Consider the following 10572-nt stretch of genomic DNA (forward strand, 5'->3'; position numbering starts at 1 on the left):
ACCCCAAAAAAATATTTAAGAGGGTCTGAATTTTTAAGATCTGAATTTTAAACATGCTGTTTGTTTAAACCCTCTGAATTTTTGTGCTTAAATATAAAAATGACCATTTTACCCTTCTGTATTATTTTTTGCAAAATCATAAAAACACCATACAAAATCCAAATTAAACAATCAAAGATAAATATTTGACAAATCTATCAAATTATAACAATCAAAATTGCTTTGTTTTAAATTATATGCTAATATTGATCACATTACAAAAATTGATGTTAACAGATCTGCATACAAATGCAACAATCCAAATAAACTTAAAAACTGCAGCAATAAACATCAGAAAAATCACAATGGAAACTGCATCCATTATCACCCTCATCTTGATTGCATATTGGTCATTATCAATCACCTATATCAACCAAACAAAGGATACATCAGATTTTATCATCCACATTGAACATTTTAAGAGAGAATATTAACAAATATACATACAAACAGTTTTTATCATCCCAGGTTTCTTTTCTGCAAAAAGATTCAAGATAAAGAAATTTAAATAAATCATAAGTTGAAACAATTTCATTCAAGCATTTCATCAAATGGTTCATATGCATGTAAAATAAACATGGGAAAATCATAAGTTGAAACAATTTCATTCAAGCATTTCATCAAATGATTCATATGCATGTAAAATAAACATGGGAAAATCAACAATATCTCATCAAAGTCAAACCAAAATCAACAACATTTCATCAAAATCAAACCAAAATCAGCAACAGTTCATCAAAATCAAACCTAAATCAACAATATCTCATCAAAGTCAAACCATATTTCAAACCAAATAAATAATTTCAGCAACATAACCATAAATTCAACAATTTTTAGAACCCACTACAAGCATTTCAGCAAGTTTTACAACTGATTTCAAGGCCATTTCACCGGTTTCAGCAAGAAAATCAAAAGAAAACATGAGACTATAAAGAAGAATACCGATTTCAGAAGCTTAGGTGTGTTGCGGCTGTACGAAGTGCTGTATGACGGAGATGCTCAATGGCGGAGGTGTGCGGCGACCTGAGGGACGCCGACGCCGGTCCCTTGACGTCTGATATGCAACGTCGGAGATGCAGGGGTGGAGCAGCAGCCGGAGCCGACGACGACGGCGATTGCAGGGAGGAACGAAGACGACACCGTTGACGGAGATGGCAGGGAGGAACGAAGCTTCAACAGATGGTGATGGAGGATTTGGCAGTGTGCATCGATGAGAAAGAAAAAGGTGGAGGCGCGCTGGTAAGAAGAAAAGAAAGACGTGAATTAGGGTAGTTCCGTCATTTTCTTTTTCAAACGCGGATACAAGTCTGAAAAATTAAGAGTCTTTTGTCCAATTCAGATGTATTTATTTTTTAAGAGGTTATCAAACGAGCTACATCTGAATTTTTAAAAGGTTCCCTCTTAATTTTTCAATTAAGAGTTAAACAAACGGGTCCTAAGATGGTATGATTGACAAATAGACCCGATAAGCAAAATTTTTGACCCGTTTATTTTAGAGTAAATTACACGAATGGTCCCTATGGTTTGGGATAATTTGCGTGTTTGGTCCCTAACTTATTTTTTTAACTTTAAAAGTTCTTACTGTTTGTTTTTGTTACGCGCTAGGTCCTTGTCTTACCTAAAAACACTATTATTTAAATAGGGAAAAATGGTGGGGTAGGTAAGGTAAGGTGAGGGGGGTGGAGTTGGGTTAGGGATCAAAAATGCAAATTATCCTAAACCTTAGGGACTTTCCGAGTTAAAAATGCAAACAATAGGGACTTTCCGAGTTAAAAATGCAAATAGTCTTTTTAGATAAGAGAGGGATCAAGCGCGTAACAAAAACAAACAATAGGGACTTTCCGAGTTAAAAAAATGAGTTAGGGATCAAAAATGAAAATTATCCTAAACCTTAGGGACCATTCGTGTAATTTACTCTTTATTTTATTAGCTCATTTTAATTGGACACATGTGTCTTTCTGGATTCGTAACTGTTAACCATAGTTGTTGGTAGCCTTTTTTGTACAAGTCCAATCAACCACAATCCACGTTTCCTCAATTGCTTTTTTGGTGGTGATGGGCTGCTCCCAACGTAAATCTGATAGCTGCATTCGTTTCGTCCAACAAGAACTACACAAGTTTAATTGTCTTAGTATTAAGACAATCATGCAAAAGAGGAGAGTATATTTAAGGGCGTTTGGACTGAAGGATTCCGTAACATTTTGTGTCAAAATTTATTTTAATCTTCTGGTTAATTAAATACAAAAAATTTCAATTACTAGCATTTTTAGAGAATGCTTTGGCTTTATCCACATTTGTTGAGGTTTTGTCTTTGGTACCTTTCCATGTGTGGGGCATCTAATCTTATTCTTAGGTTTGTAGGTATCTTACAAGCTACGCAACAAACGTTTTCGTACAAAAGATCACATATGATTCGTGTACGAAAAGCTTTCTAGATGGGGTGAGTTAAGGTATACATGTTTACACTTTTAAAGGTATACATGTTTATTTGCATCAAATTTGGTTATAATCCAAGGTTATAACGAATGGTAACAAGGATATTACTTAAAAAAAATGTTATCTTAGCATTAGATCAGATTTATTAGTCTTATTGCATTCTTAGGCCTGACGGAGCCGGTGCGGGAAGGAGGCGCGGGGCGTTTCCTATTCCGATGAACACCGCACCGTGGCTGCGGGTAGCGCTGCGCGGGAAGAAGCCGAGGGGAAGGGTTGCCGCGTTCTCGCTCCACCGGTGATTGGATAGGAAGATTTTTTTTTTGAATACAACCGTTAAAAAACGGTAAAATTTGTTTTTTTTTTTATTTCCAATGGCTATATCATTGAAAATGTAACTTTTTTTACCCCTACAACTTCTATAAATACCCATACCCGTTTACCTTCAATCAATTTCTCTTTATTTTCTTCAAAAAAAAAAAAAAATGAATCCCGACAATTAAACCCCAACCTCCGATAGAAGGAAAAAAACTCATGTTTCGAGTTCAAGCACCTCCGATAGAAGGAGCGCGCGGAGAGACAAGAAATGGAGGATATGAAGTTCTTGACGGAAAACACCGACCATCTCTCGGGACCGGCTATCGAGCTCGTGATGAAGAAGAGAGAAAAAATTATGAAAAAAAATATTTTCCATAGGTTGTTATTGGTTTGTTTGATTTTTTATTTGTGTTTTTTTTTAATATTCTACTTTTTTAAATCTTAGGTTTATTGTAATTTTTATTTTAATTAATGAAATGCATATTCTTTTTAATTAAATTTTATGTTTATTATTAATTTAAAAATTATAAATCATAAAAATGAATTATTTTATTTAAAAAAATAAAAAAATAGATAGTGAGGGAAGCTTCCCACCCGTTCATTTGGTTTAGGTGAGGGAAAAGAAAGTGAGGAAAAAGATGACGTGACGGAGAAAAAGTGAGGGAAACTCCTCACCCACACCCTGCGGTCTTATTGCATCTTTACTAACCCTATATGTAACATCCCAAAATCCAACACCAAAAATTTCATTTTTAATTTAATAATTCATAAAACAGATTATTGAAAACATCATTAAGTTATCTCATATCATAAAATCCCATAAGTCATATGTCTCAAAACAAGTCATAATAATGTCAGAGTACAAATCCCAAGAACATCATAGTGCGGAAAATCGTGGTGTGATGCGCTGCAGTCATGCCGGCTCCTTTCCCTTCGAAGAAGAAGTACCTGAAACCAAAACTGTAAACCGTAAGCACGAAGCTTAGTGAATTCCCCCCATCATACCACATACCATATAATCACATAACGCCTAACATATCTGGGTGCTGACCTCCCCTTCGGTCTCTTTCAACCGGTAACTGCCTAGCATATCTGGATGCTGGCCTACCCCTTCAGTCTCTTTCAACCGGTAACTGCCTAGCATATCTGGGTGCTAGCCTACCCCTTCAGTCTCTTTCAACCGGTAATCGGGGACTATTTCACCCCTACCACTACCACATAATACCCTAGCATCTACATATAAATCATATACTGCCTAGCATATCTGGGTGTTGGCCTCCCCTTCGGTCTCTTTCAACCGGTAACCGAGGACTATTTCACCCCTACCACTATCACATAATAACATAACATACTAGCACATAAAGCATAACAGATAGTGGCAACCAGACAATTATCACAAAGACAATCATCTCAACTATAATCAATACTAGTGGGCCGACATTGGTGCCTTTGACCCACTCTTACTGGAAGGTAACTCACCTCGATAACTGGGAATAGCTGCAAAGACTCCTGCTCTGAAATCAACCCCTCTCAGACTCCTACACATAAACATTTCCTTTAATTACCCTTTTCATACTCATAACCCCTTCAGGGTCAACTTTGGTCAAAGTCCAAGTCAAAGTCAACATTCTGGTCAAAGTCAACCTTCTGGGTTGACTTAACTAGCCGAGTTGGTCCATCAACTCGCCGAGTTCCATAAATCATAAACCCTGAAATCGCGACCCAACTTGTCGAGTTTCTCATAAACTCGTCGAGTTTATCTCACCATAGAATCGGGATTTTCCAACCTGACTCGTCGATGTTGGGTTTTATGTACTCTAACATTCATATGGTGCACATACAACCCTAATGCTTTGGATCTAAGTTTTCTCTAATTATACATGCAACATTGGTTTCCAAAGCATGAAGCCTAAACTAGCATACAAAATTTAACATATGAATCATAAAATAAGTTAGAAAGTTACCTCTTGATGTACCTAGTAAGACTTTGGCCTTGAGAGAACTTAGCACCCCAAGTGTTGTGCCTCAAACAAGTCACAAACACCAAATAAACAATTAGATGGATATGAGAGAGGCTAAGGAGATTAAAAATCGATTTCTCTTCTTGGAATGCAAGTAGTGGTCGATTTTAGGGCTTATCACAACATACACACACACACACACACACACACACACATATATATATATATATATATATATATGTGTGTGTGTGTGTGTGTGTGTGTAGAATATCAAAGGTCATGTGTAACCCTAATCCATACACATTAGCCCATGATCCATCCATTTGATTTGGATAAATACTTCATGGATTAACCCATAAGCCCATCACAAATCAAACCATGGATCATTAGCCCAACTCATATGTATCAACATAATTTGTCTCTTTTGATCACTAAATTAATTCTTAATTAATTTCTGATCAATACTAATTAAATAATATGATTCCTCAATTAATGTATTATACTTATAATATATTAATAAATCATAAATAACCTCTTACTCAAATATACATCTATCAAATTGTTCTGGTGAAGGCAACCCGAAATGGCCCATGCTACTATCGGGTCAAGTACATACCAATTATAGTTATGGGCTTAGACACCTAATCCAACAGTCTCCCACTTGGATAAGTCTAATAGCTATAATTGCCAATGCAACTTAAAATCCGATTAGAAATCGTAGCTCTCAAAAAGCCGTTGTCGAACTCTGATGCGTCCATTAGATAAGTGATCATATAATCCTCTGTTCTACAAGATATCATGCGGACAAATACATGGAACATAGTCATACTTATTGTCCTGCAGCTTGTTTCCCGATTTCCGATTTGTCTGACATAGAACATAATTGAACACATCAATTTAGTTCTGACCGAGCCCGACACATAAGTCAAAACAAAATCATCGAGGGGCCCAAGATATCACTTTTCATCCTCTTAGGATAAAAGGAACAGATAAACTTCGACTTATATGCTTGTACTAACTATTCGTTGAATCATACACAACATCACGTTTTATAACATCGAGTTATCGATGCGTTTTCGTAGTATCAATGTACAACTAAGGAATAATCGCCAACTCATATATCTTGGTTTGAAGATTATAGAATATTATCGTCTCACAATCACCCGTGATAAATTCCATAAGTGATATGTGAGCGTGGGTTTAGTCCAATACTCAAATCTTATTTCAAGAGCACTCATGAATGTTTGTAGCAATCTTTTGATATGTCTAACGCCTTAGACAATCATACAAAAACCCATTCATGACAGTCTTCTTTCATAACCTACTTCCAAAGTATGATTGATTGTGGATAGTTTGAATAATCTTATTATTATGGAAGTCAAAACATGCAAAATGAAACAATAGTAAATAACTGATACAAGACAGTAACACTACTTATAAATAAAAAAAACACCTTTTATTCAATCATCAAATGTCAATTACATTTTAACTATTACAAGTTTCTAAAATTCTATCAAATCATTAAAACTAATATCGTCCTTCAGCCCGATTCTTCTAGCGTGCTGCAAGTGCTTGACCCTACTCAGTCCCTTCGTAAGGGGATTTGTTGGGTTCTCCTCTGACGATACTCCCTTCATTACGAGGAGTCCTTCTTCTACTCGATGTCTTATGAAGTGATATTTTATGTCGATGTGCCTGGATCTGCCATGATCCTTTGGTTCCTTGGCTAAGGCTACCGCACCCTCGTTGTCACAGAAAATCTCCATAGGCTCCTTTACAGCTGGTACAACTCCAAGGTCTCCGATAAAGTTCTTTAGCCATATCGCCTCCTTCGATGCTTCACTTTCTGCTATATACTCTGATTCGCACGTTGAATCAACTACAGTCTCCTGTTTGGAACTTTTCCAAGTTACTGCTCCACCATTTAAGGTAAATATCCAACCCGAATGAGAGCGGAAATTATCTCTGTCGGTCTGAAAGCTGACGTCACTGTACCCTGTCACTCTTAAGTCATCACTCCCACCGAGGGTAAGGACCCAGTCCTTAGTCCTCCGCAGGTACTTTAGAATGTTCTTTACCGCAGTCCAATGAGCTTTACCAGCATTCCCTTGATATCTGCTAACCATGCTTAGAGCAAAGGCTACATCAGGGCGAGTACATGTCATAGCATACATAATCAAGCCAACAGCAGAAGCATATGGTATTCGACTCATTTACGCTATCTCATCATCTGTACTTAGACTATGAGTCTTACTCAGTTTTGTATTGCTCTGGATAGGTAATTCTCCTTTCTTGGATTCCTCCATGCTGAAACGTTTCAACACCTTGTCCAAGTAGGTAGTTTGACTAAGTCCTATTAGTCTTTTACTCCCGTTTCTCAATATCCTTATCCCTAGAATATAAACAGCTTCTCCGAGGTCCTTCATAGCGAAACACTTCCCAAGCCAGGACTTAACCTCCTGCAAGGTTGGGATGTCATTTCCTATGAGCAGTATGTCATCCACATACAACACGAGAAAGCTAACTATACTCCCACTAGCTTTGACATACACGCATGACTCATCCTCGCTTCTCGAAAACCAAACTCTTTCACTTTCTCATCGAAACAAAGATTCCATCTGCGAGATGCTTGTTTCAATCCATAAATGGATTTCTCAAGCTTACACACTCTATTAGGGTACTTTGCATTGACAAAACCCTCTGGCTGATTCATGTAAACATCTTCAGCCAACTTCCCATTAAGGAAAGCGGTTTTGACATCTGTAACAACCCGTTATTTTCAAATCTGTAAAAGTCAACAAAAGTCAACCTAGGTCAACAAAAGTCAAACATGTCAAATAAAAGTCAAATTTCTTGAACTGTTAATTTATTAAAGTTAAATTAATAATTTTAATATGTATAAGCCTTTTATTATAAAAGTGTTGCAAAAATATAAGTAAATTGCGAGGACCACAAACTCTCGCATGACACACCTCGGACCGCAAACCCTATTTTCGGCCGCAAACGTGCGAAGTCTTATCCCCTTCGGATCGAAAATGAATTCTCGGTCGAAAACCCTTCAAACAGCAAACCCTCCTCGGTGGTTTTTCTCTTTTCGGCCGAAAACACTTTCCTCGGTTGAAGTTCTCGGCCGAAAACCCTTATGCTAACTCCCTTTTTCCTTCCTATTTAAGCAATCAAAAGAGGATACTTCTCATTTCCACTCCAGTAAACGAGATTTCACCATTTTCTTTCAAATTTCCTTCACTTTTCTCTCAAGATTTCTTTTCATTCCAAGAGCTTTACATCAAATTGTTACAAACTTTGGTAAGTATTATTTATAAAACTAGTGTTATTAAACACTTTAAATTATTAGATTATCTAATTTATACTCGTTATTACGTAATAATAATATTAGGCTACGGCTATAATCACGCGTTCTAATCCGATAATTTTCACGACCACATCGTAACCAACCGGGAACCCACACAAAATGTGAATTCATACCCCTACATTTTCATAATTTTCACTGTTTTAAGGGGGGGGGGGATACAAGTGTAACACAATAAAATTTGTGTTAACATCTGAATGTTTTCAATATTTTATTAACTGTTACCGTTATTAAAAATATATATATTTATATATGTATAAATTATATAATTAGGGTTCAACAGGCTTAGAATTGATAATTTGACTCCATTTCATGTTCCTTGTTTGGTTGTGGGCTTGGGGTAGAATTATTTATTCGACTGTCTATTTAATCATAATTATATAAATATTATATTTATATAAGTATAAATGATTTCAAGCTCGTTAAACAAAAATTATAAATTTTGCAAACTGTTTTAATTACCATTTGAACTTAAATGTTGAATTTCACGGAACGATCGTATTACAAGTTTTACAAATTAAACAAAGGTTCTCATTTCAGTAAAACACAAACATATAAACTATAATAGGTATAGTTTATGGAACTTACATATTACTTTTCAAAGCTCAGAATTCAATATGAATCTTATGCACTACTTTACATACTCAGAAAAACATGCTGGAAAACAAACATATAAACTATAATAAATATAGTTTATGAGATATACTTACAGTTTATTCATAACAAAGTAACTTTTCATTATTCTATACGTAATCATCAATATAACATTTGTGAGACACACTTCAAGTACTTATTTGAGTACCAACCAAGTCCTGAAATTATAACCAGAGTCTCCTGGAGGGAGAGCGTGACACTTGTGTATAGATCTATACAGGATTGACAATCCCGCACTAGAGCTGCTTGCAACAGCTAGGCCGGCAGACCTGTGGTGACAAATGTCGTACCGATTTCGACGCCTGAAGAACGTCGTGTTCAGGCCATCTTAGGTCATCAAGCATGATTATAATAACTCACAATTTGGTATTGAATAATATGATTAGTGTAAGAATAAGTAAACAATTTCACATAGTTTTATTAAATAATAAAACTATAATACAGTATTTTACAAGTACAACTGGTGAATCCAGACATATACAACTTTACAGTTTTCATACAGGTACAAATACAGAATACTATTCTAGTACAGAGAAAACATACTTTTCATAGTTTTATGTGAGTCAGAACTACATTTTACTATCTCAGAGTACAATAACAACTACACGTTTGATTACAACATATTACAACAGAAAATATAGGATTTTCTGGGGAAAACATACTTACACTTTCAAGGAACAAATGTCAGATTTCAGTTACAAACATGCTTATGAACTCACCAACTTAATTGTTGGCACTCTTTTCAAAACTACTTGTATTCTCAGAAAATCAGTAAACAGGTACATCCACAAGTTTTTGAGAATACGGAGCTTCATAGACTCATGTCTTTTAAACTTTTGCTATACATTTTTGGTGTCAATATACAATAACTTGAACACATATGTAATAACTTATACTTTATCAATACATGGTTGTTGTACTTTGATTACTATTATGCAATTGTTGTGATACTGTACATGACGTCATCCGCCCCCGAACGTTTCCACCGTTCCGGGCCTTATAAGTGTGTACTTTCCCATCCATGTCGGTCTTCTTCTTAAAGATCCATTTGCACTTGACTATCTTACCGCCTGGTACATTGTCAACCAAGTTCCAAACTTGATTGTCATACATGGACTGAATCTCGCTGTCCATTGCCTCTTTCCATTTAGCAGACTCAGGGCCTGCCATGGCTTCCTTGTAGTTGTTAGGTTCATCCAAATTTACCAGTGTGCTATCACTGATAAATGTATCACCTTCAGTAGTAATATGGAAACCATAAAACTCAGGTGTCTGTCTAACTCTACCGGAGCGCCTCAGAGGAAAGGACTCATCAATTGGTTCAATAGGAGTTTCCTCCTCGGGTTGAGTGCTAGTGTTTGAGGTTCCTTCATCACTTAACTCTTGAAGTTCTTCAAGGTCAATTTTCCTCCCACTGTCCTCTTGGCATATGATTTCTCTCTCGCGAAAGGCTCCTCTCCTCGCAACTAGACAACATTGTCACTCGGTCTATAGAAGAGATATCCAAAGGATTTCTATGGGTAGCCGATGAAAATACATCGCTCACTACGAGGTTCGAGCTTGTCGTGAGTCTCTCGTCTTACGAAAGCCTCGCAACCCCAAACCTTGATGTGGTCTAATGAGGGAACCTTCCCTGTCCACATATCGTGAGGTGTTTTGGAAACCCTTTTAGTTGGGACTAGATTAAGGATATGGGCAGCAGTCTCTAAGGCATACCCCCAGAATGAGATAGGTAATGAAGCTCGACTCATCATAGAACGAACCATGTCCAACAAGGTTCGATTGCGCCTCTCAGCT

General features: G+C 36.5%; 1 long non-coding RNA gene across 2 annotated transcripts; it reads left to right on the forward strand.

Moving 5' to 3' along the window:
- Window positions 1-1171: 1171 nt before the first annotated feature.
- Window positions 1172-3288, forward strand: LOC145108795 (uncharacterized). 2 transcript variants are annotated; one of them, XR_013708550.1, is made up of 2 exons: window positions 1172-1278; window positions 2401-3288. It is a non-coding gene; the product is annotated as an uncharacterized LOC145108795 (long non-coding RNA). The 2 variants fall into 2 exon arrangements; XR_013708551.1 differs by having other exon boundaries at window positions 1216-1278; window positions 2393-3288.
- The last annotated feature ends 7284 nt before the right edge of the window (window positions 3289-10572 follow it).

Source organism: Lactuca virosa, chromosome 4 (assembly GCF_052849685.1).
Source record: "Lactuca virosa cultivar CGN04683 chromosome 4, Lactuca_virosa_CGN04683_v6, whole genome shotgun sequence".
Taxonomy (NCBI): domain Eukaryota; kingdom Viridiplantae; phylum Streptophyta; class Magnoliopsida; order Asterales; family Asteraceae; genus Lactuca; species Lactuca virosa.